Source organism: Felis catus, chromosome D4, assembly GCF_018350175.1.
Source record: "Felis catus isolate Fca126 chromosome D4, F.catus_Fca126_mat1.0, whole genome shotgun sequence".
Lineage (NCBI taxonomy): Eukaryota > Metazoa > Chordata > Mammalia > Carnivora > Felidae > Felis > Felis catus.
The window spans coordinates 50,807,961-50,833,794 of record NC_058380.1 but is presented as its reverse complement, the minus strand read 5'-3'; the positions used below and the strand labels follow the sequence as shown (position 1 = coordinate 50,833,794).

General features: G+C 38.9%; 1 long non-coding RNA gene across 1 annotated transcript in view; it reads left to right on the top strand.

Moving 5' to 3' along the window:
• LOC102902414 overlaps positions 1–16,841 on the top strand; it is a 31,342-nt gene extending 14,501 nt beyond the window's left edge. The window contains exons 3-5 of the long non-coding RNA XR_006588931.1: positions 2,304–2,501; positions 3,272–3,453; positions 15,273–16,841. This is a non-coding gene — a long non-coding RNA (uncharacterized LOC102902414). The remainder of the gene's footprint in view (positions 1–2,303; positions 2,502–3,271; positions 3,454–15,272) is intronic.
• The last annotated feature ends 8,993 nt before the right edge of the window (positions 16,842–25,834 follow it).

Below are 25,834 nucleotides of genomic sequence, written 5' to 3'. Positions count from 1 at the left end.
TCCACCCAATTCATATGCTGATGATCCTGACTCTTAATTGTCCTTCTGTCTCCAGTTCTTTTTTTGCTAAATGTTACCAGAGAGAGTATTTCCTCTTATCCCTTTATAAACTGAGACAAGTTTCCAGTTTCCAGAAATATAGGCAACACTACAAAAGAAACGGCAGTGAATCTGGACTACTGCCAGAGTCTAACAATTTAAAAATCAACCAGATAAAAAGAAAATGAGACAATGGCTCCTTTCTACCAGAAGAACTTTGATCAAATGGTTGTTTTACAAATGGGGAGGTATTTATTTGAGGCGAAAAGAGAACAAATCACCAAACAAACAAGCGCTTTAAAACAAATACAACAAAGAAATTTTAAAAGAAAAATCTTTAACCAGCAATTCCACTTCTACACGTTTATCCCAAAGAAATAAAAACGCAGGCCCATACAAAGACTTGTACAAGAATCTTCATGAAAGCGTTATTCATAATAGCTCCAAAATGGAAACAGTGCCAAAGTCCATCAGTAACAGAATACAAAAACAAATTGTGGATATTGACACAATGGATAATACTCAGAAGTAGAAATGAATGAAGTTATGATTTCTGCAACAACAGATGAATACCAATAATATCACGGTGAAAGAAAGAAATTAGACACAAAAGCATATATACTGTATGATTCAACTTCTATGAAATTCTCCAGAAAGCAAAACTAAGCTATAGTAACAGAAAGCAGACCAGTGTTTGAGGCCAGAGATGGTGGTGGTAGGGGGGTGTAGACTACAAAGAAGCATGAGGTAGATCCTTGGGAAAATGGGAAGGTCTTCATGATGGTGGTGGTCACACACTCATATACATTTGCAAAAGATCACTGAACTGAACACTTTTTATTCATTCATTTATTTTTATTTTGAGAGAGGGGGGAGCAGGGGAGGGGCAAAGAGAGAGGGTGAAAGAGACACCCAGGCAGGCTCTGCACTCTCAGCTTGGAGCCTGAGGCAGGGCTCCGTCTTGTGAGCCGCGAGATCATGATCTGAGCCGAAATCAAGAGTTGAATGTTAAACCGACTGAGCCACTGGGGTGCCCCTGAACTGAACACTTTTTAAATGAGTGCATTTTACTGCCTCATTTAATTAGACAGCAATAATGCTGATTTTAAAACAAAAACTTTACCATAAAGCTGGACCCCATCCCCAACCTTTACCGAAACATAAGTGACCTTATGTGAAGCCATTATATATATAAATGCTCAAACTATTTTTTATTTAACATACTTCAACAGAGATTCTTCATGCAGCTACCTAAATTCACTTAGTCACCATTTAATGGAATCTAGTTATTCAATATGTTCTTATGGCATAGCTGTAGCAGGAAAACATTTACTATTTTCATCTTTATAAAAGAAAAGGTTTGGGGCACCTGGGTGGCTCAGTCGGTTGAGCGTCCGACTTCGGCTCAGGTCATGATCTCACAGTTAGAGTTTGAGCCCCACATCAGGCTCTGTGCTGACAGCTTGGAGCCTGGAGCCTACTTCGGATTCTGTGTCTCCCCCTCTCTCTACCCCTCCCCTGCTCACGCTCTGTGTCTCTCTGTCTCTCAATAATAAATAAATGTTAAAAAAAAATTTAAAAAGGTTGATCATTCTTAATTATACAGTTTTTGAGTAAGAGTGATAAAAGTCTGAGAGACTTTGAGGAGACAGAATAAAAGGTACAACTTCCATTTTTCTCCCCTAACTGAAACTACTAAGCATTTTGTATGTGTACATATAATTTAGAATATATTTTTTTGTTTATGACTGGGCCTCCCTTGGTGCTTAGTGTAGTTATCCCTACTTTGAAAGCCAAAGAGTCATTTTTTAAAAGTAAAGAATGTCCTGGGGGCTATATTAGCCCATTCTCTCTATCAGATATAAATCACTGATATACATAACAGTAGAAGCAAAGCCATAATCCACAACGGGAATCTTTTCTTGGCCTCTAGGAAACCTTCAAGAAAACTGTAATGGTTCAATGACTATAATAAATTGGTATGGTTATCACTTAAGGGTAACAGGCATCTATAGACGCCCAACCACACCCCTCCATGCCACCTAATCCATTAGTGAAGCCACTAAAACAAAAATGATCCAAGGTGTCTCTAGTGAAAAAGGCTGGGGTGGGGGGCAGGGAGGAGGAAGATGTGTATCAAATAAGTTGCATTCTTCCAAAGTCAAAACTTGGAGACTTACAAATTTTCCGCTCTTCTTATGATCTCTCATAGCACAAGGATTTTTTTTCTATATTTTGAATATATTATTTGTCATCACTTCCAGGTAATTCATTGTCTCAATTGATCTATAATGTTAATCAAATGCTTCAGGACAGAGCTTAATTATTGAATTTTGGTGACTGGTGTAAAGAGCTCCTGTGTGCCACCTGCAGCCATGACACTAGAGGCTTCTGATTGGCTGAAGTCACCCGGGACTAGTGGTTAAAATGTCAGTCACTGATGCACCTCCTCAAGGATCCAGGTGTGGTAAATCCTCTTGCAGTGAAATAACATCACCCACACTTTATACAGTACCTGACAATTTTTAATTGTCCTAAGTGAATGTCTAACAATGTCTAGTACAATGACATCTCCTAAAATAGATAAAAAAGAAATACCTGTGTTCATAGAATATGAGGCCCAAATATCTCCAGCTTTAATAGGCCTAGCTGGTATAATTAGAAGAACTTAACCTTCCCCTTGGGCTGTCCCATTATTATCTTTAAGAGTCTCCTAGGAAGTCCTTCAAATATTCTCCAAATAGGGACAGTCCCGACTCAGAGCTCAGACTCTCCTCCTGGTCCTGATCCAGTCCGATTACTCATATCACCTTTCCACAGTCAGCTAAGAAAATCTCAGTACCCACGTTAGCCATCCTAAGAACAGCACTGCTCGCACAAAGGATGTCTCTGGGCACTCCCAGAGTTTCCAATTAAAGGCAGCCAGAATGCAGAGGACAAGGCATGCTTTGTCACTGAGCTCTGTGGGGCTCACTGCGCTAAGAATCTCACAACGTGAGCTCCTGACATTACCTCCTTCCTTCATGGTGTTCCAAAACCAGTTTAAGTAACCTGGCCCTGGAAAGGTGCCATCCATCCACATGATTGTCTTAACTCCTCTACCCAATACCACACGGGTTGTTGTCTGAATGATGGTAGGAACAAGGGCATCTGCACTAATGACAAGTCTTGCTACACTGACTCTTATATACATGAACACAATCAAGGGATAAACCTAGTTTGTTTTTTTCAGTGTGTGTGGTCCCCTGAAGACCTAAGAACACTGGGATGCTTGTTGACAATACACATTCTTCCTCTGGATTCCACTCCTCAAATACTACGTCAACAAACTAGAGAGGTGAACAGATTCTGAATTTTCTTAACAAGATCATGAGAAGATTTTTGCACAGATCTGGGCCTGAGAACCATTGCTAGGTAATCTGAGATAAACACTGGTACTATTTAAATTGGCCAAGACAGGTGAAATATGGGATTGTGGAGGTCCCTGTACCCTGGAGGTTCTTCCTTAGTAAAGAGAATGCAACCAAATCAGTATTATTGACATTTTGCTGAAATGGGGGTCATCTGAGGATTCAGACCCTAAAACAATGGAGACCATGAAGGCTATGCTTTAGATATCCACAGACTTCACAGGGGTATATCTCACAAAAGAAGTATAAGTTTTGGAAATTTTGAAATGATGATGAGGACACTGGGTATTTAATTTTTGCTTTTAAGGGAAAAATAATAAAACAGCAGGAAAAAATTACATATATATATATATATATATATATATATATATATATATATTTATGAGAGAGAGGTGGAGGGGAAGAAAGAGAGGGAAACAGAGACTCCAGAGTGGGCTCTACACTGTCAGCAGAGAGCCCAATGCAGGTCTCAAACTCATGAACCATGAAATCATGATGTGAGCCAAAGTTGGATGCTCAACTGACTAAGCCACCTAGGTGCCACAAGATATTTTTTAATCACTCTATTGATGTAAACATAGATTGGTCTGTTTAACAGGAAGATAGAGAATATGTTATGTTTAATTCACTTTGCTCTTAGAATTATCATATTCAGTATGTTAAAATTTAGAAGTACAGTTTGCATAAAGAATAATTAACAATGTACTCACTGAATTTATCATTAGATGATTTAGGGATGCCAGCATCTTATCTCCATCCCTTTCAGTAATGAATAGCAAGCAAATACCTGAGGGACAAGAGAAGGGAACTTGTATTTACCGAGTAGCTCCCACACGCTAATATTTAAGTAGCATATAGGCCATGTCTAAGAAGAGAATAACATGTAAAAAGTATTTTTTTTCAATACACAAGAAAAATTATGTTTTCAGAACGTAGTAGCCCTGATCGGGCCAGGAGCTAGAGAAACCATTCATGTCCTGAAGAGCAAATGAGGGAGGAATAAAAAAGATAATTCACTGAATCCAATATTTGCCAATAGTAGCTTAATCAAACTCAGCAGTTCTCCAACCTTATAAAACTTGATAAAGCATAACTGCTGACACCCCAAGTTCCAGATTCTATAAGTCTGAAGTGAGTCTACAGAATGTACATTTCTAAGTTCCCAAGTAATGCTGACACACAATGTTAGAACTGTTGGTCTCACTAATTTCATTTCCTCAGCTATGGCTGATCCTGTAGTCTTGTCCCAACGTTACAGGAGGTAGATCAAGGGCATAATACCAGATGCATCCTGGAACTAATACTCCAAGGCTGTCCAGGTTCTGCAATTGTTTTTGTCTGTTTGTTTTTCATAAGAAGGGGTAAGGATTCTGATTTCAAAAGTATAGTTTGCGCAAGTTCGAAATATTGGAGAAAAACAGAAAAGTGATCTTGTAACAGCTAAAATTCTTTTCCAAAACCAAGTCTTAAATTGACACCTGGCTTTGTAATCTGATCAAATGCAGAGTTTGACTTACATTTCTGCCTTTGAAACATGGCTACAGCAAAAGATTAGTGAAATCATAAAATGGCTAACAATAAAATTTGCCTTGTTTCCTAACTTTATTTTTGCTTTCTTTTGTACTTTTCAACAAATGATGCATCTTGAATCTCAAATCTGTTTTCCCCCAAGGCTATTTGGTAAAAAGGCATTCAGCAGCAGTGTCTCTTGAAGAAATTGGTTTTATAACCCACAAGGAGTTCTGCAGGATTCAACACCATTAAGTATCACACTCCTCACATTTCCAGATACTTGAAGATCCCCAATTACTAATTTTCTTAAAGAGCTTCAGTGTTTTCTAGTAAAAAGTATATTACCATTTCACACAGAATTTAATCCATAAACTTTGTGACAATGTATTGTTTCCTGCATCCTTTCTTTCTGGAAGGCAGTTGCTATAAGGAAGGGACTCCTGTTATCTTGTATAATTTTTGTTTTCTTCTCTAGATATTTTCTTTTTTTAATGTTTTATTTATTTTTGAGACAGAGAGACAGAGCAGAGAGAGAGGGAGACACAGAATCCAAAGCAGGCTCCAGGCTCTGAGCTGTCAGCGCAGAGCCCCACGTGGGGCTCGAACTCACGAACCACGAGATCATGACCTGAGCCGAAGTCGGATGCTTAACCGACTGAGCCACCAAAGCGCCCCTCTTCTCTAGAGACTTTCAAGAGTGATTAGCATCATGACATCAAGAACTAAATCTGCTCCATGGAATGCATTACTCACTCAAGTCATGGGATAGTTGTCTAACATGAGTTTTCTGGCTTCATTCATCTTATTTATGTCATTAATCAACAAATAAATGTAGCTAATCCTTATTATTTGACATAATTGGTGGCCGTTTTCACACAAACACAAAATATCTGTCACTTTGTGTTAGAGAATTTCAACAATTAGTAAGGATAAAAGATGATTAAAAAAACAAACAAACTCATGATTTGAGGTGTCAGAGCCTAAGCAACAGGAGGAAGATTGGCACAGGGGTGTGGCTCAGATTGATTGTTGAAGCATAGGGGAGTTGACAAGGGCACTCTTGGCTGGGGGGAGGAAGGTGTGTTGCAGGATAATGGCAGCCCAGCTAGGGACATCAGAGTCTTGGGTAAGAAGGGTATCCTCACGGGATACTGCAGCAGCAATGGAAGATGGGTCATATACAGAGCAACTGATCAAATAATATATATAAAGCTAATGACAGCCAGCTTTCTCACCATCAGAGAAGGGAATTACAAATATGGATAGGGAAAACAACAGAATAGACTTTGGACTGAAATTAGAAGTACTGGTGTGAACTCATTACTTTTAATAGAGATAGGGAATTACAGATGTAAATGTGAGGATAGACAGACAAATAGACAAATATTCCCTAACTCTGGCCACTAAGAGGGCCTCAGATCAAGACCCCAATACCAATGAGATGAACTAACCTCCAGATCTTGGCTTGTCCAGGGCTCCATGAAGTAATGAGTGATTTCAGCACCGGGGCAAGGAAAGTACATGAGCCTAGAGTACTTTATTGCTCCTGAAAAGAAGTGCTCAAAGAATGATAGAGATATGTCAAAAGAACACAGAAGGTATTTTGAAGGGACTTCTGAAGGAAAAATCTGGAATAACTTAAGGATCAAAGTAATTATAGTAAAGGGCTATAACCCATTGAATTAAATAGGAAATTGTAAATCCATTCTGAATAAATGATTGAGTGACTTATTAAAAGGACAATGAGGAATGGGCCATTTATATGGTCTTAAAGTACCTCTACACCAAACACTTATACTTTATAAAAGGAAAAAGCAACTTTACAGTGGAGAAGCCCTAGTAGACATCACTAAATTCAAATAATCAAAGTTAACATAAGTAATGGGGCAAACTGAAATTATGAGCCACCAGATATAATACAATGAGAATAATTCAAAATCATACCTGTAATATTCAGTAAAAAGATTTTTTTAACTTGCTTATTCCAATAATGAAGAGCTATCAAACACTAATTGAAGAACTTCTATACAGTTATCTCTGAAAGCATCAAAGTCATTGTGGCAGACAGACTTTAAACTTAACACCAAGAATCCCTGTCCCTTGGTGTTTATACCCTTGAGTTTGGGCAGAACCAATGGGATATAGCAAAGGTGATGGGGTGTCACTTCCCCAACTGCATTAAAATATGTATAAGACCATCTTGCTAGCAGAGGTGCTGGTAACTTCACTGTCCTGGAAGAAGAAAGCCAGCATGGAGTAAGTGGTCACCCTGGAGAAAACCACATGGCAAGGAACTGCAAGAGCTCAGGGTGATCTCCAGCAATAAACTGAAGCCTTGATGCTGCAGCAGCAAGGAAATTAATTCTGCCAACAATGTGAGGGAGTTAAGAAGCAGATATTTCCCCAGTCAAACCTCTAATGGGACCATAGCACTGGCTGACATGTGGATTACAGCCTGACAGGACCAGGAAGCAGAGGATCCAACCTAGCCATGTCTAGACTCCTGACCTCCAAAAACTGAGATAATAAACATATGTTGCTTCAAGCTGCTAAATCTGTGATATTTCTTATGCAACACAGAAAACTAAAACAGTCATTAAAACTGATGAAAGGGGCACCTGGGTGGTTCTGTTGGTTAAGCATCTGACTTCAGTTCAGGTCATGATCTCACGGTTCGTGGGTTCGAGCCCTACGTCGGGCTCTGTGCTGACAGCTCAGAGGGTGGACCCTGCTTCAGATTCTGTGTCTCCCTCTCTCTCTGCCCCTCCCCCACTCACACTCTGTGTCTCTCTCTCAAAAATAAACTTAAAAAAAAAAGCTAATGAAAGACTGAGAAACTCTTCCAGACTAAACAAGACAAAAGAAATAGGACAACCAAGCGCTGCATGACTCTGCACTGGATATTTAAAAAAAAAAATTTTAATGTGTTTATTTTTTATTTTTGAAGGAGAGAGAGAGAGAGAGACAGAGCATGAGTGGGGGAGGAGCAAAGAGAGGGAGATGCAGAATCCGAAGCAGGCTTCAGGCTCTGAGCTGTCAGCACAGAGCCCAGTGCGGAGCTTGAACTCACCAACTGTGAGATCGTGACCTGAGCTTAAGTCAGGCACATAACCGACAGAGCCACCCAGGCACCCCTGAACTGGATATTTTTAGACATTGTTGGAACAACTGGAAAACATGAACGTGGTCTGAGAATTAGATGGTAGAAGAAAATCAACGTTAGCTTCCTCAGCTTGGTGTTTTACAGTTGTACAGGAGACTATCCTTGTTAGTAAGAATAGTAACTAAACCCTAATAAATACTTTGAATATAAACAGATTGAATAGTCAGTAAATGCTTTGCATACAGAAGTACAGACGACTAGCATATTCAACAGTGTTGGGGCATCTAGTTGTAAGAACAAAAGAAAAAGTTCCTGAACTATTTGTAAGTGGGCAACTTACAAATAGTTCAGGAAAAAAAGTTACTTGTACTACATTCATGGGTATTTTGTAAATATATTTACAAAAAAATATTTCAAAGATGGGGCGCCTGGGTGGCTCAGTTGGTTGAGTGTCCGACTTCAGCTCAGGTCACGATCTCACAGTTTGTTGAGTTCAAGCTCTGCACTGGGCTCTGTGCTGACAGCTCGGAGCCTGGATCCTGCTTTAGATTCTGTCTCTCCCTCTCACTTCCCCTCCCGTGCTCATGCTCTGTCTATTTCTGTCTCTCAACAATAAATAAACATTAAAAACATTTTTTTTAATATTTCAAAGACAACAACAAAAACTGTTTCTATGTAGTCTTCTTCATCTCAAGAAATGACATCTCTATTTTCCCAGTTGCCTGGGTCAAAAGCCTAAACATCATCTTTGATTCCTCTATTTCCTGCCACGAATCACATCATTTGCCATATGCTCTAAGTAATTATCACCACCTCCACTATTATTACCTAAGCCAACATCTTCTTCTGCCTGTTCTACTTCAATACTCCTAACTGGTCTCCCTCATCACTCTTGCTTTACAACTCTCCCTCCCCCAGTCAATTCTCTACATCGTAGTCAGAGTGATTTATTAAATTTTAGTTCAGATCCTGTCTTGCCCCTGCTTAAAATATCCAATAGCTGCCCTGGGCATTCTTTTCTGTGGACTACCAGCTCCCTCTGTGATCTGGCCCCCACTTATCTCTCTGACTTACCTCCCACCACTCTCCATGATCATTACCCTTCAGTTACAGCCTCTGGCTACTTTTGAACTCAAGCTTTTGCATTTTCTGTTCCTTCTGTCTAGGTTCCCCCAGATAGTGACATGGCTTACTCCCTCCCATCAGTCTTGTTTTTGTCAAATGCCACCACCTCCTTAGGGAACTCTTCTCTGACCATCATAATAAAAATACACCCTCCTTTCCATCCTAATGTGTATTTATCCCTCATTCCACTTAATTTTTCTTTATGGTACTTACCACTACCTGAGATTAAATTATTTATTTTTTTATTTACTTGTTTATTATCTGTCTCCTTGATGAGGGCAAGGTTTATTAATTTCTGAATCTCCAGGATTAGAATACAATCTGATGAATGAATGAACACAGATCAGATGCTAAACAGTCAGCGAGGCTTACTCTCCAGTTACAGGCTTTTGCCCACAAGCCTCACAGTACTTGCAGTTGAAGTTCCTATCTCAGAAAAATAAACTACTACTTCTGCAGGAACACTAGGGTTGCACAAGTTAGGCAAAACCAAAACCCTTAAATTATAAGGGCTCTTTAAACTTTACCTTTCTCTATCCTGGAGAATGCCACCGCCTTGACAGTGAGTGATGCATTCTGCAGCACGTTCGTCATTCCTGTTTTATGTGTCCATTAACTATTATTTGTTGAGTAGAAAGTCCTGGATAAAAAGCAGATCCATGAAACAGGAAGAGAAAAGGCATCATAAAATTAACAAATTAAAGAGATGTAAAACTTGAGGACAAGTCAAACACAATGGGAAGAGAAAAAAAAACAACAACAACAAAGAGAGAAAATAGGACTACAGAATTATCTGCATTCTTTTGACTACCAGACAAAGTGTGGCCAACAACACAGGAGTCTTAACTATGTGGAGTTAAAAATCTTTGTCAAACTCTTCTGCACATATTCCATTTGCAGTTACACTGGAAACGGTTCCCTGTCTTATGGAAATCACATTACAATGAAGAAGGAAAAACTTCATATGAATGAAGGAAATAGTAATCAGAGGACAGCCATTCTAGGTCTGGTTAACTTTGCATTCAGAAAATGAGGGCTGTCTGGGGGCGCCTGGGTAGCTGAGTCAGTTAAGCATCCAACCTCAGCTCAGATCATGATCTCATGGTTCATGAGTTCAAGCCCCGCATCAGGCTTTGTGCTGACAGCTCAGAGCCTGGAGCCTGCTTCCGGTTCTGTGTATCCGGCTCTCTCTGCCCCTCCCCTGCTCGCTTTCTGACTCTCTCTGTCTCTCTCAAAAAGAAATAAACATTAAAAATTTTTTATAAAAAAAAAAAAAGAAAAGAAAATGAGGACTGTCTGCATAGAAATATTTGGGAGGTGTGTAAGCTGCAAAGAATGAGGTCATAAGGAGAAAGGATATTAAGATCGTAAAAGGAGTACATTGGGCAGGAGCATATGGGAGAGCTTCTGGGTACCACCCACCACTGTTTCTTCTACCAACTTTGTTTAAGTCAGTGGTAGGTAGTAAGTCCTGCCCTTGCAGCTCCATGTTATCCTAACTGGTCTACTCCTCATTGTCTCTGCTTGGAAGGAAACTCCAGGTGAGAGTTGCCAGGTAAAAGACAGGATACCAAATTAAATCTGAATTTCAGATGGGCAACAATGTTTTGTGCAGCATAAATACATCCCATACAATATTTGGGACATACTTATACTAAAAAATACTTGTTGTTTATCTGATATTCAAATCTAACCAGGGCCCTGTATTTGTATTTTCGAAATCTGGGAACCCAGCTCCACATCAGGGACCCAGAAGTAAGAAAGGGTAGATTTTGACTTTTCTAGGGCCTAAATAAGGAGTTCGGAGCAATTTAAAGTTCCACTGCTTTGATGGCTCGCTCTGCTGCCTTCACCATGACAGAGGGCTAGACCCTCCCAGGAAAAGGTAGAACACTGAAGTTTATATGTCTTTCTGGGTTCATGTTTGCCCATCTATCTCTATTCATTCATTCTTGCCATTGCTGAATCTTCTCTCAATCAGACATATTCTGATTCTAGAAGTAGTCTGCTCATACAAGGTCTCCTGGGGCAATGGCCTGCTTGTCTTACTTACAAATTTCCTGCTAGCATGCATTCTCATTATTGACAATAATGTTGCAGAAGAATTTTTTTGCAAATGCTGGCCAATTCTTCCCTGAATCCTGGATGACCCCTTATCTATAAATGTCACTGAGGTTTTTTGTGGTTTTTTTCTGCCATTAATTACTCATGTAACCACAGACAAAAAAAAAAAAAAACAAAACAAAACGCTAGAATGAAAACTCCAATATTAAAAACTCTTGCAAAGAGGAAAACAGTTAGCAGTATGAAGTCTGAAAGATGGTACCATTTGCACAGAGCAGAGCACAGTAATGGACATTGGGAGCAATCACTCTTCAGCTGTCCAGGCGAGCAAGAAGGCAAGACAGCCTTCTGAAGATCTTTCATTCTTCTAATAAACATTAAGGTTTGGGATAGGGAGTTGTAGGAACGGAGGCTTTGTGAATTGGGCAAGAATCCAGATATCACACCTGAAATATGCTACTAGAATCTCAACAGCATCAGCTGGAGGGGAACTTGACACAGAGCCTTGGGGTCTGCCTAGATCAGAGTTTCTAAACCTTGGCACTTCAGACATTGTGAGCCAGGTGACTCTTCGCTGTGGAGACTGTCCTAGGTATCACAGGAGCTCATCAGTCAGTCCAGGCCTCTACTCGCTAGATGCCAGTAGCACCATCCCTGCTGTGGCAACCAAAAAGGTCTCTAGACATGGACAAATGTTCCCTGGAAGGCAAAAATCACCCCTAGTAGGGAGCCAATACTCTAGAAGAATGGTATTTAACCCTGGTGGAAAATTAGAAGAACCTGGGGTCTTTTAAAAAGATTCCCCAGGGGGCACCTGGGTGGTTCAGTCAGTTGAACAGTTGAGCGTCTGACCCTTGATTTTGGCTCAAGTCATGATCCCAGGGTCATGGGATCCATCCCTGTGTAAGGCTCCACACTGAGCGTGGAGCCTGCTTAAGATTCTTCCTCTCTCAAGGGGCGCCTGGGTGGCTCAGTCGGTTAAGCATACGACTTCAGTTCAGGTCATGATCTCCATGGTCCGTGAGTTCGAGCCCCGCATTGGGCTCTGTGCTGACAGTGCAGAGCCTGGAGCCTGTTTCAGATTCTGTGTCTCCCCCTCTCTCTGACCCTCCCTGACTCATGCTCTGTCTCAAAAATAAATAAACGTTTAAAAAAAATTTAAAAAAAAAGATTCTTCCTCTCTCTTTCTCTCTCTCCCCTCGTCCTACTTCCTCATTTGTGCTCTGTCTAAATAAATAAAAAATAAAGATTCTCTACCCACAAAAAGTCTGTCTTAATTGGTGTAGTAGTGAGCTTAAGCACTGATATGTTGTAGAAGTTCCTTACCTGCTGTTCCTACACAGCTAGGGTTGAGGACCATTGCTCTAAACTTATTTAAAAAAAAAAAAAATGTGTCTTCAATACTCAATACTTCAATACTATTACTCTTAGAAAACTGGGAACAGGACTCAGGACTGAGTCCACAGATATGAATCAAATGGCCTCAGCTGTTGAAGAGTCAAGGAGACTAGGGTTGGCAAAGCCTGTGCTTGGTAGATCCCATTCACTTACCCTAGTTTAACATGTTTTAACTCCATTTTTTAAAAAACAATCTTAGAATTCTAGGCTATGGTTATATTAATAAGGCTGCAAAAAAGGAAAAGGAACAGAAAAAAAATGAGAAATTGCAGACCTCTGATTTTTTAAACTCATTTGTTAAATAAAAAAGGGGGAAGTTTTCATTCACTGGTTCCTTTTTCTTAAAAAAAAAAAAAAAAAGTCTGTTACCGTTTATCTTACGAGATTTCCAGTTACTGCTTGGGAACTTTAGTAGTTACTAAGAGGAACTTTGTGGTGCTCCTCAAATATTTGAAGACCGTACCATGCCTGCCTTTCCTAAATCCTACACAGAGGGGACAGTAGAAAGTTCAAGGTCAGCTTGCTGCCCAGCTCTGGAGTTTCAAGGAAGGCAAGCCTTGGCTTCTGTAGGGCTCTCCTGAGAGAGATAACCTGGAGGTAGTCTAGAGAAAGGGTTTACTTTGCTTACTTACACTGATCTTCCCAGAAACATTCTCCAAGGCATAAAACGTCCCTTTTACTGTGCAAAAGGGACATGTGGCCAGAGTATGCAAATTTAGTGCCCAGACAGGTAGCAGCAAGAGGGCTTTTAAAATTAGTGATGCTTGCTAATGGCTGAGCTCCAGCCACACTGCTCTCTATCCTACAATATTTGAGCAATCCTCATATTTTATTTTTATGTCACCAAGTCCTGTTGAAATAAATGCTGGATAATAAAGTAGGACTTCATAATGAGTGATTGGTAAGAGGCTCGCTGGTCTTCAAGGGGTAAGGGTTACTGATCACACATGGCTTGGCCCATTTACACTAACATTCTCAGGTGGACTCTCGCGTAGGGACAACACTTTCTCTTCTGCTACAGAAATCTTTAACATCCACTTTCATTCCACCACTGGGAAAGAATTCTAGAATGAAAACTTAGATCTCAAAGGTCTTTGAGTCCTTTTCAACTCAATAAAAGTGAGAACCAGCTGACAAAGGGTGAGGGCAGTCAGGGCTCAGGGAGAAGTCCCGGGGAGACCTAAGCCAGGGCAGTAGAGACACAGACCCCTGCAAATGCCCAATGTGCAGCCACAGGAGAGCATGTGGGCAGGAGAAAGATATTGGGGAGGGGGGGGGAACAGAATATGATGCAAAGTCTGGTGAGAAACAAAATTCGATCATAAGAATTTGGACCCAACAGGGCCAAGCCCCAGCCATGGAATACTGGAGATGATCAGTAAAGGGAGCCATACTTACTGGAATGAAAGAATGGGTTTTCTTAAATATTTCCCCTCCCTCTTTCTGGAGCCTGGCATCTCCAGTATCAAAACAATTAAATGGGAGCCATTTGTCATATAACTCAACCCTGAAGAAAACACTCTGTTAGCACAATAAGCTGGAGATTACACCTCATGGTCTAAAAGGTCTGAGTGCATGTGTTAGATATTTCAATACTTCCCTGAAGCCCAGGAAAGAGGCGCCACTCTTATGCGCCTTGTGCTTTAGAGCACCTGGCATATCACAGACTTAAACAAATTCTCCAGGGAACACACAGGTGGCTCTGTCACTGGAGATCCAATGCTCAGCACCAGCATAGCAGGATCCACAACCACAAACACCTGCTTCCATGACTCACCATTCGAGGCCCCCAAGAAATGCTTCTCATATATCTTAACCCTATGACTTCAGATCAAAGGGCAAATGTACCCGAATTCTGTGAAGGTTTGTGGGTTGTTGAAATCAGAGACAAATACTGACTTAGGTAGGGAGCGTCTGAGTGGCAGAAGTGCTCAAATAAGAAAAAAGACTAATTAACTTGTCAAATCCTTCCTCTCGGATCATCCAAATACAATAGGTTCCTGAATAATGAAATACAGTTTCCCCAGGAGTACCACGAACCTGTTTTCTTCTCTTCACGTTCCGATTCATAGGTCTGGAGGTATTTATGAATTAGATCAGCTTTTGAAAATGAAACATGGTGGTTTAAGAACCTTTACAATACTGAGTGTTTCATAAATTTGTGTATATGTAGGCTTAGGCGTAATGTGATTGAAGTATTGGCAATTAGATGGACATTGAACATGAAAAGCCCCAAAACTTTATCATCATGAAAATACTTAAGACTTTATTAAATATATAAATACTAAACTAAAATAATTCAAAACTTTATTTAGATAATTTTATTTTAAATGATTAGATTTATTATGATTTGTACGTTTTATTTTAATTACGTTGGATAAGTTTGTCATCCAACATTTAACAAGTATATGAGGTTTTTGGAAAGGCTACATGAAAAATTATTTTAGCTTAAAACTTTTATATTTAATTTTTAGATGAAAATGTCTAAATTTTATGCACATTAAATGTAATTGCATTTGATGGTTTGATCCTTTAGTATTAGCTTTCCATTGTTACCGTAACAAATTACCACAGCTCAGTGGCTTAAAACAATATAAATTTATTATCTTGCCATTCCATAGGCCAGATGTCCAACACAGCTAAGTTCAAGAACTGCATTCCTTTCTGGAGGCTCCAGGGAAGAATCCATTCCTTGCCTTTTCCAGCTTCTAGAATCTACCCACATTCCTTGGCCCATGGCTTCCTTCCTCCACCTTCAAAACCAGCAACCGCAAGTTAATTCCTCACCTCCTATCTTATTGACTGTTATTCTATGGCTTTATCTTCCTCTCTGACTGCAGCTGGGGAAGATTCCCCTTAAGGACTCATAGGATTAGATGAACCCACCTGGATACTACATCCTTAACCATAATCACATAGGCAATGTCCTATGCATGGCAAAAGGATCCAAGGTTTAGACATGGAGATCTTTAGGGGGCAATTATTCTACCTACCAAAATAATTGAGAATGAGCATAAGTCAAGATTATAATAGCAATAGAATATATGAACATGAAGCTCAAAAAAGTGAAATAAAAAATTACTGTAAATCTTTAAAGAGACAGCCTGCTTAAATTTTTAACAATTGAAAACAATGGGAGTGAATAGACATCTCTTGAGTATGACACACATTACAAATTCTTATATAATGGATATTTAATTACTGATCGAAATTATACCAACAGGCAATAGAATTATTCTTATCAAATCCATAACATGAAAAGGTCAAAATTCCAACTTCACATTCTTAACTAAAGGAAGACTTTCAATCCACATCAGAGACTATGTGAGACTATCCATGTGCACTCCTGCTGGGAATCTGAAAATATTGGAGGTAGGTCAGCTTCACCCTAAGGCCAGCCCTCTCCTCTCCTCCACACCCTCTCCAGCATCAGAACTGGACTCAAAGAAGGACAAAACTTAGAGAAGGGAGCAAATAGATGAAAAAGGAGCTGGCAGGGGTAGCAGGGAGGATGCAAGCAAGAAGGTGTTGGAGATAACTCTGCTCTTGGAAGGGTGGACACAGGGAATGGAGAACAAACTGAAGAGCCAAAGAGAAGCCACAGCTAATCAATGCTGTTCTGTTAAGAAATATCACCTGTCAAAAGTTCTTCTAGAATATTCTACCTGATTCCATGTAGGTGTTCAACCAGTGAATGGTAATGCCATTTTGGGGGTGTTTTTTGTTTCTGGGGTGGTTTTGTTTTGTTTTGTTTTTGTGTGTGTGGTGTGTGTGTGTGTTTGCCATTTTTAGATTGTACCATCCCCTGCTCCAAAACAAAGGGAGAAGTGATGGGTTTATAGTGTAAATTTCCCACCTTATTAAACATGGGGAAGTGGAAAACTAAGCCAAGAGAAGAGGAGACTTTTATCTAATTATCTTTGTCCACAGAATGTTTGCTAATTCCTTCTCAAGGAGTAAATGACAAAGCTACCTCACTTTTTGTAGGATGTGTTTAGTTAGTTACACTTTAAGATATAAGTGTTATGGGGGCTCCTGGGTGGCTCAGTCGGTTAAGCATTCCACTCTTGATATCAGCTCAGGTCTTGATCTCAGGGTTGGAGCTGGGCTCCATGCTGCATTGGACTTCACACTAGGCATGAAACTTACTTTTAAAAAGTCTATGTATCCATGTATCTATGTATCTAATCTCCGTGTGTGTGTGTGTGTGTGTGTGTGTGTGTGTGTGTGTGTGTACAAAATCAGTTAATTATTCACTTGTAGTGGAAAATGGGCCATTCTAAGGTTAATCACTTGTTATTAAAAATTCCAGGTAAGAATCATAAAAGAACATTTATTACAGCAAAAATAACTACATCTGGATAGGACTCTAATCACCAGCTATTAACTTAATCAATGCTCAGAGAAGGATAGTTCATCTTTTATTCTAGGCTTCATTAAAAGAAGCAGCAGAAGTGTCTGTTCACATCTCTAGATCATTTGCTATTGACTTGTTTTCTTTTTGTTGAGTTATAAAAGCTTTTTATATATTCTGGATACAAAACCTTTATCAGATATGCAAATATCAGATATTTTGCAAACATTTTCTCTCAGTCTGTGGTTTATCTTTTCATCTTCTTTAATTTTTTTAATGTTTATTTATTATTTTTGAGAGAGACAGAGACAGAATGCGAGTGGGTTAGGGGCAGAGAGAGAGGGAGACACAGAATCCAAAGCAGGCTCCAGGCTCCGAGCTGTCAGCACAGAGCCCAATGCAGGGCTTGAATTCACAAACTGAGATCATGACCTGAGCTGAAGTCGGATGCTCAACCAACTGAGCCACCCAGGCGCCTCTATCTTTTCATGTTCTTGATAGTGTCTTTCAAAGACCAGTTTGTAATTTTTATGAAGCCCAATTTATAAGAGTTTTTTTTTTCTTTCATAGGTTTGTGGGATTTTTTTGTCCTAAGAAATCTTTACTTACTTCAGGCTAAGTACACTAATCAAAAAGATTAGTTTACACATTTTCTTCTAGAAGATTTATAGTTTTAGGTTTTGATTTTAGGTCACTGATTCATTTCAGATTGCAAATAAGCACAAAAAAAAGATGTTTAAAATCATTAGTCATTAGGGAAAATGCATATTAAAATCACAAGGAAATACCACTTTACACATATTAGAAAGCCTAAATTTAAGGGGAAGAAACCCTGACCATAACAAGTACTGACAGGGATGAAAAGCAACTGAAATTCTCATATAGTGATAGTAGAAATACAAAACGGCACAACCACTTTGGAAAACACTTTGGAAGCAGCTGTAAAGACATGGAATTTTGAGCTGGAAAAATCTTAGAAAATAAATGTATTTCACCCCCTCTCCCATCTCTCCACCCTGAGGAACTTTCAGATGAGGAATATGTGCCTCAAGGAAAAACCTGTCTGTATCTTCCACAGCAATTATTACCCTGAACATACCATAATCACACTCCCTACTATCATCTGTCTGGTGTGGGTATTTTTCTCTCTTCATTGGTTTTCTTATTGCACAATTATAATACATATTCTCACTGTAAAGATTTAAACAACATAAAGATAATAGAATAAATTATTAAGGTTCCTCTCCATCCTTCCCTGGCCAACTCCTGTTTCCTCATGAAAATAATTCATTATTTTAGTTTGATAAATGTTCTAGCTCTTTTTCAATGTTTTTACATATGTGCATGCATGTATATACAGAAAGACAGATGTGATTTTTGCAACATAAATGGAACTGCACTATAAATATTCTATGACCTACTTTTTCAACCAAGTTACATGTCTGAGATATATATGTGTGTGTGTGTGTGTGTGTATACATACATATATATATATGTGCACACTCACACACACACACATATATATAAAATGAGGCCCAGGGAAGAACTTGTCTATAACTTCTAGTACACTTTCCCTTCTCTATATATACATATAATCCATTCTTTATAAAATTGTAGAATATTCTAAAATATGCATGGGTCATAATTTATTCTACTTATTTTCCTATTTATAAGCATTTAGATTTTTTCCCTAACTTTTCATAATTAAAAACTATACTACAATTAACACACATATATCTTTGTGCATCTTTGTGCAACGTGTACATTTCCTTAGTACGGGCTTCCAGAAAGGCAATGGCCAAGAGATCAAAGAGTTTTAATATTTTTATTTTGAGAAGTACAGTTACATCTTAATGATCTACCAAAAATCTGTAATGGTTTACATCCATATCAACAGTGTAAGAACGTGTCTACTTCACTGCTTTATTACCCTCACTGGTTAGAGCCAATACTTTTAATTAATGCCAATCTGAGGGATGCAAGATACTATCACATTGTTGTTTTAATCTGCATTTTCCCAATTTCTAGTGAGGTTGAACATTCTTTTGTTTTATGGATCACTGGCTTTTCTTCTGTGAATTGACTGTTCATATCCTTTCGTTTTATACTGTTAGGTTTTTTTTTTCCTTTTCATTTATATGAGCTCTATATTTATTCAGAATGTTAATCATTTGTCTTTTATATGTGTGGCAAATATTTTCTCCCAGACGAAATGCTTGTCTTTTTATCTTTGTTTTTGGTATCTTTCATCTTATAGATATTTTAATTTTTATCATAATGTTGCTTTACTCTCTAACTATGCACATCTTAATCATACCTGTTACTTTAAGGTCCTTAAAGCCAAACTGTAGACACACGTATGTTTCATTTTCATTCCCTGAGAAACACATTAAAAAAAGAACTCTGAAACTTTGTCTAGTCCTTTATAGGATAATAGGTGATAATCAATCATTGGAGAATTTCAAAAAATCATTTAAAAGGAATTCTTCACACTAGTAACTGGCTTGAAAATGTTTCTTGGGTGAGAGTATGGACTAGTTAACATCAGGAGCAGTAGACTGGGTGGGCAGGCACTGGGTGGATGGTGGTACAGGTACTGGAAGACATTCCAGTTGGCTACGTACACAGTTCCTGAAAATGATCAAGGCAAACAACTGAAGGCAACACCAGCTTTGGGCCACCTGAGAGAACGATAACAAAGTACCGAAAGAGCTAAGCCCAATACAGTGATGGCCAATCTGGGAGCAGGCAGTACTGACAAGACAGATAAGCAGGTGGACTGGCTACCTTCATCAGGGAGATGTGTTCCCCAGGGAGGGGTTCATGGTCACTAGGGGGGAAAGAGCAGGAACTGGGTTCTCTACCAATGCTTCTCAAACATCAGTAGGTAGATGAGTCACATGGGAGTCTGGTCAAAATGCAGATTTGGGTTCAGTGGGTCTGAGGCAGGATGTTAGATTCTACATTTCCCAACAAGATCACAGATGATGCTGACACTATTGGTCCCTGAACCATGCTCTGAGTAGCAGAGTTCTAGGAGGCCTATGTCAACTAGGCACCGAGAAGCCTCACATTTCAGTGGCAAAATGGGATAAGAATGTGAAAAGTAATGTAATGCAGACATCAGAATGTGAGACAGCTACTTACGTCCCTCCTGGTGGCATTTGGGATGGCTTCCTACAATGGGGTAGGGCTGATCCTGTACAGGAGCCTTAGGCTATGGGAAGGGTAGGACAACAGGCTCCAACATAGGCAGGGACTGAGCAGTGACATCTAATGCTTTGGAATCTGCACATGAAGAGCTACGCATTATCTGTGTTCTGAGCACCTTGAAGCCCTTTCACATATTGCTAGTTCCATTAATGCAGCTCTTTGCTATTTCTACTTTCCCTTCCAGCTGTCCACATTTTGGCTTTTCACACCTCCATCAGAAGACGGCAAGAGGAAACAAAATATTAGAATAAAAACATGCTCATTTGTCTACCTGTTGACAAGCCTGGACAGGGTAGAAATTGAAAGTATTGAAAGTATTTTTATGAGAAAAAATTCCAAACTTTTTTTTCCATGTGGCCCATTTAGGTAAACATAAAGATCAAAGACCCACCTATAATTTGAGCTTCTACTTTTCAGCAAAGAACTCAGTGCTTTAAAAAATTAAATTAAATTGTAAGAAGAGCAAGACAAAAATAATGAAGACTACCAAATTTTTGTGTCTACAACACACAAATCGATCATGATGAAGTCGCTTTCAATGACACACAGGGAAAATTAAAATCTACAAAGTTTTGTATTATTTTCTTATAAAATGATTGTTTCACAGCCCGCCAGGAAGAAGACCTCATGCTAGGGGGACTGCTGGGCTGAGCTGGAAGCTTCAGGACTGCTCTGAGAAGCCCTGAAACTCCTTGGGGAGCCTTGCAGCCTAGATAAGAGGAGTCTCCGCCTTCCAGCCCTCGTTTTAACAACAGAAGCTCTATTTTCATCAGCCCACTGCACAACATTAATGACTGGTTTCCAAGGCTAATACAGAGTCTGAGAATCACCAATTCAGAGCTACGATTCTATGTATTATCTCTGAATTTGACTTACACTATACCATCACTCATAAATATAGGCAATACAGAGTTAACTATATAAGTTTATGGAGGGAATATTCTCAAATTCTTTTATGAGATAAACTTGTGCTGCACACTACTTGGATCAAGAACTACTACATAAACGCTGAGCACAGTGTAATTGGGAATAATAAAGATACTCTAATGAAGCATCTTGAAAGGGAAGAGCCTCAGGTATGCTGAGAGGTTAGGTATTTAAGTGTAATGCTCCTGGCTTTGATGGTTATTTTTAAATACAATTTCATTGCTGTGCATCTATAAATTAGTATCCAGGAGTAGGAAATGATTCTATAGTAAGAATGAGATGCTATAGATAATGGGACTGAATGAGATACTATAGGTAATGACATAGACTTTCACGTCCTATTATTCATGGGAAGAGGTCAATAATGCACGGCATCGTATACTAGAGCAACCGAGTTATTGAATGTTTTCCAGACTTACTTATATAATCAGCCACAATGTCAAACAAAGGATAGGTTCTCATAGTAAAATGATCCAAGTACAGTAACGGTAAAGGTGAATCTTGAAGGATTTTCCTCCCTCTTTTCTGCAGTGCAAGAGCCTAACTAGCAACTTTTGGCAGAAAGCTGGTGCTTACTAAGTTTTCGTAAGGTATCATTTTCCAAGTAAATTTATTTCACAAAGACCTACATCGTTGCCATCCTTCATAGCAAACAGTTGATTCAGCCCTGCTCTAATGGCAACAGTAAGTGAGGTTCTCACCCTCAGAATCAGCTGAGCCTTCCTGAGATCATTTTATTTTAGCTTTACTTGGTAATTATCATTTCATGCCTAGCTCTCCATCAGATTGTTAGTTTGAAGAGAACTGAATTAAATCTGTCTTCACCACTGTATACTCATTACCAACACAGTGCCTAGAGCACGGTCACTGAATAAATATTTATTGAGACAAAGAATGTACTTACCAGGAGAACATGTGACCTCTAAGGCCCAGTTCAAGGTCTTTAATAGCTTCGGCAGCAAAGGATCCTTCTCTATTATACATTTCCTTGATTTGTGTTGTGTCTCCTTCTGGCCCTCAAAATTTGTTAGGACCTTTTTGTGTGTGAATGAATATAAACTTTAAAGCACCTAAGATAACACTTTTCACATAATAATACTCAATAAATATTTATTAAATAAACAGATGAATGAGATTACTGGATTTTCTTTTTATATATAATTTTTTTAAGTTTTCATTTATTTATTTTGAGAGAGTGACAGAGAATGAGCAGGGGAGAGGCAGAGAAAGAGGGGGACAGATGATCCAAAGCATGTGCTGACAGGAGAGAGCCTGATGCTGGGCTCAAACTCACAAACCATAAGATCATGACCCCAGCCAAAGTCAGACCCAGGTGCCCCCAGGTGCCCCCCCAGGTTCCCCCAGATTATTGAATTTTCTAAGATGTTACAACTCTTATGAAGTTACTTAGCACATTATTTGATATAATAAAACTCTGGTTAATTATGGAGGCCTGTGTAGAAAGTTGTAGTTTCATAATTTTTATTAATAAAAAATAATAAGCATGCATGTGTGTATCACTGTGCACAATTTACAGTGTGTGTCCATTTTGCTTCTTGGCACATAAACCATGGAAATCCTGAAAACCAAACTGCCACCTCACAGCCACTGCCAAACATAGGCATTTTTTAATCCTTGAGGTTTTTCAACACCTTAAGTAATGCTTTTTCAAATGCGGTAACACTGATATGCAGACCTACTTATTGTCCATGCACAAAGCCATTCCTCAATACGATTACAATATGCCCTCCTGGATGTCATTAAAAATCAGTGCCTTATTTTTCTAGGAAAGGTTAGCTGAAGTCCTGCATGAAAGCAAGTGATGGAAAATACAATTCTTCAAGCCTCCTTTGGCTTCTTGGGTCCATACAACAACCTTGACAGTCCACTTTCAAAGTCAAGGTATGCTTCTTACAAAACCCAGGCATCTTTGAGTAACTTGTTTTGTTCTTAACACATGTTCCCAGGAGCTTAATAAATACTATCTTTACAATTGTTCAGTGGAAAAATAATGAATCCTTGGTGTACGCTCATTCTCTGCTTTGCTATTAGAGGAGACACATGCAGACCCTTTTAACCAAAACCCAATTCAAGGGCAGAAAGCAGTTCTAAAAACTGCTAAAATTCAAATACTTAGTAATTGTATGTGCAGCATGTGCGTTGCAGAAAGGGCTATTATTTTGAAAGATAAATTGCACCTTGTTGAGGAATTTCAAATATCATCTGAATATATTTATAACTGAAATGCTCCCAAGTTTACGAAGAGCTCTCAATGAAACTGCAACCTTGTATAGACAAGTGTCCATGGAGGAACAATTTCAAAACCATGTCTTTTTTTTATTTCCTTGTGAGGTCTCCAACAATCTAGGGCATTAAAGTTGATGAATAGGTCAGACTTCAACTCCTCCTGCCTCTCTTGCCTTTCATTTGTCCATATTTCAAGCTTCACAGAAATGACAGATTTTACACTTTACCTCATATTGCTTCCCTTAGCTCCTCCTTTTCCTAGCAAATCTCTGTTTTACTGTTTACTTAAAAAGGTCATTATTCAGAAGGGAAATTAGTCAGCACATAATCCGAATAAGAGGAAACAATTTTAAGTTAACCCAATAAGAAGTTTGTATTTAGAGACCATTTTGTGGTTTTATCTTCACCTAACTTTTATAGATCCTGTTTTTAACTAGTTAAATGACTGTTGAGATCACCTAATTTCACTGAGCTTTCACTTCTTTGTATTGGACAAGACTGGATTGTGTGTTCCAGCTCTTAAGACTTAGATATCAATCAACCACCCTGGAAAAGTGAATTCATGCAAAGCCCATTATTATTATGTCTAGAAGGTCAACCTTCCTTCAAGCGTTCTCATGTATGCAGTGACCAGAGGCCAGCCTTGATCAACTGATGGAAGAAGTACCACTAAAAGTGCCACCAAAAGACCAGAACCATCTGGTGCTGGATAAGAGTATTAATGGAAAAATGTTTACTGAAACAACCTTACCAAAATAGCCAATTACCTGGTGTCTGCTCAAATAAGGAATCAATTAGCAGTCAAAATCTGTAAAACGACAATGGCTTTGGCAGGGGCAAATCTACTGGACTTCATCATGTCCAGAAGCAAACGGACTCAGCAAGAAGCCTTCAGATTTTGGGTCCAAAAGTAAGTAACAATTCACAGGAATAATTAAGGACAAAAATGAGAGCATATTTGTGAGAATTAATATAAGTCTAGGGAAAATTCATATTAAACAAGCTTTACAGAAAACTGATATTTATACCGAATACAAGGGCATCATACTATCAAATAAAACTCTCTGGTTCTGTCCTCTCCCTTCTTCCTATTTTTTTTTCCATTTTTGAAAGAGAAAGAGAGGGAGAGAGCCCATATAAGCAGGGGAGAAGGGGAAGAGGGAGAGAGAGGGGTGGGGGAGAAAGGGGGAGGGAGGGAGACAGACAGAGAGAGAGGAGAGAGAGAGAGAGAGAGAGAGAGAGACAGAGACAATCTCAAGCAGGCTCCACACTGAGCATGGAGCCTGATGCGTGGCTTGGTTCCACAACCCTGGGATCATGACCTGAGCCGAAATCAAGAGTTGGACACTCAACCAACTGAGCCACCAAGGCACACTGGTTCTTCCTATTGTTTGATTCCTGGGCCTCAAAATTCAATATGGATCACCTGGAAAACTAGAATAATTGTAGATATTCAAATCCAAGTGAATATACTGGCAGTACCATGTATCATCAAATATAATATAAAGACAAAGAATCCTAACATCCCCCAGCCAAACTTTCTTAAAGACTGTTTGGGGAGATAAAAATATAACAGTAATGAGAAAGGATGGATATTTGAGAAGATTGGGAAAGATAATGTGAGATATCATCTAGAAAAGCTCTGTATACATTACTTTTGCTCAGATTTAAGATTTAGCTTACTCCTGCTTTGTCACGAGGCATCATAAAATCTTCAAAGATTCTTCAAGCCAGACAGATTTCTGTCTCTTCTATGTTATCCTGGATCCTAAGTTATTCCACCTTTTATACTACTATTTCATCATATATAATACTATACTCTTAATATTCCAAGTATGAGTGATGACTTATTTCCCAAAGATACTACAAAATTCGTGAGTTCGATTTTGGAGATTTTTGTTTTTATATCATTATATTTTAGTCAGATTTTAGACAGTTAGATTCTCTGATTTCTCTAACAAGATCTCTGTCTTTTGTATTTTAAGAAATCTTTCTCTATTAAAGACAATATAAGGTAGATCAGAAGAGAACTTGACCTCAAAATATATAGAATGTGGAATGGCCACAGAAGCATTTGGAGACCCTATAGAAAGCAGGGTCTTATTATTACCTCTATTGTTAGAGGTATTGATGACAGGGTTTATGCCACAAAAAATCAAATGGTCTCTATTACAATTACTCCTTGGAATAGCAAATTAAGGGCAGAACACCCTTTGTAAATTTCTTCACAGAATCTACGGAAATAAGCTTGTATTTGCTTAAACTTTGTCTCTTTAGTAGTCTTGGTTCCTACTACCTTGGAAGAAATAAAACTGCTTAAAACATTAACAGAAACTATACACTTCTGTGGCAGAGATAATACTGTGTATTCAACAAAACATTTCTTTTCCTTCCTGGATACTCAGAAAGATCTAATTTACCTTCCCTCTTTCATCTAATCAA